The 1494-nt window shown below is 59.0% G+C and overlaps 1 protein-coding gene across 1 annotated transcript in view; it reads right to left on the minus strand.

Moving 5' to 3' along the window:
• Window positions 1-1494, minus strand: part of SLC35F3 (solute carrier family 35 member F3) — a gene marked incomplete at its 5' end in the record, with an annotated part of 191523 nt that overhangs the window by 14237 nt on the left and 175792 nt on the right. The gene's annotated exons all lie outside the window — the stretch shown is intronic.

Here is a 1494-nt window from a genome sequence, read left to right on the forward strand (position 1 = left end):
TCTGTTGCAACAGCTGTACGAACACGCAGGGGCTGCAGGCACAGGAGAGACAGTAAGGAAAGAGCAAGTGGAGAGGTGAAGCCAGGAGGTGAAATTCCACCCTTGCCTTGAGCGCCTTCACAGTGGACATCTTGAAACAGGGTAGGGACATCCTCCTCCTTCCACCCGGGATGCTGAGGGGCCGGGGCTGGCAGCAAAGCCCCTCGCTCCCCGCAACTGCTGCAGCCACGGGACCCTCGCGCCCACCTGCGATCTGCTGTGCAAGGCTTGGAAAGAGCCTCACGGGAGCCCTGTTTGGGGTTTTTCGACCCAAGGGGTGGGACCTGGCTCAAGGCAGGGGTAGGGGCAGGAGGGAGAGGCTGGCAGCTCCCCGCTCTGGCTGGGGTCAGGACACACACAGGGACATGGCAGGGTGGCAGCTGGGCACACGCTGGGTCGGCTGGAGCAGCAGCATGGAGTCAGGAACTCACGTGTACAGCAAGGGCCGGGGACGCTGCAAATCCCCACGTGGGAGGCAGCCAGAGCAGGTACGGCCCTGGGGCGGGAAGGGGGAACACCAGCCATTTATTTGTTGTCCCACAGGTGCTGTCAGGGACAAGGGGACAGGAGGTGAGGGGTGCAAGCCTGGCCCTGCTGGCACGGCCCTGGGGAGGCAGCGGGTGGCGGCCGGGATGGGGCTGCAGGGGTCACCTCTCTGGAGGTGCTGCGGGGGGAAGCCTGCGTGCAACCCGCTTCTGCCGGGCAGCGGAGCTGGGAGCTGCTGGCTGTGCCGCCTGCGTGGAAATTCACAGGAAGAAGAAACGTCTGTGAGGTGGGGGCTGCGGCCGCGGCCAGCTGAAGGGTGCAGGCAGTGCCCTGGCCTGTGCTGGCTTCCCTTGCTTGCAAACCTGCAAAACCCCCGAGGCCCTGAAGCACTTTAATGAGGTGCTTTGAAAAAATTTGAGCAACGTTTAATTTTCTGCTGCCAGTGAATGCCAAATCGGTTTTCACTGCTGCCTTGAATTTCAAGCTGTTTGTTTCCCGAGACTGGGCATGTGAGGCTCATTATCTGGAGTATGACGAAAGCGTGATTTTGATCCTCTTTCTCAGAAGATGGGGCTGTATCAGGTGATTGCCTAAAGAAGCCCGTCCACACTCTGAGCCTCTTCATATTTCCCCCATACCTAACTCTACATCTGTCTACGCCCCCCTCCGCTGCAGCAGGTACAAAGCTGTAAGGCAGAGGAAATGCATTTTTTGTCTTTGTTGGGCTTTGTCACCTGCCAGTCTCTTGTACTGAGTCAGGGCTGTGGAGAACTTGCCCATCCCTTGTGCAGAACTTGCCCGTCTCTGGATGTGACGACCCTGGGCTTTGGCTGCTGCACATGGACACTTTCATCTGAGCCGCTGGTTCTGCATCATGTCACTTGGTGTCCCAGCCAGCACATCAGTGTCCCTGGTCCTCTATGAAATTACCTGCTGGCAGCAGCCCATTCCCTGCCAAATCTGTTCCCC

This window comes from Egretta garzetta, unplaced genomic scaffold (assembly GCF_000687185.1).
Source record: "Egretta garzetta isolate BGI_Z169 unplaced genomic scaffold, ASM68718v1 scaffold118, whole genome shotgun sequence".
In the NCBI taxonomy this organism is placed as follows: domain Eukaryota; kingdom Metazoa; phylum Chordata; class Aves; order Pelecaniformes; family Ardeidae; genus Egretta; species Egretta garzetta.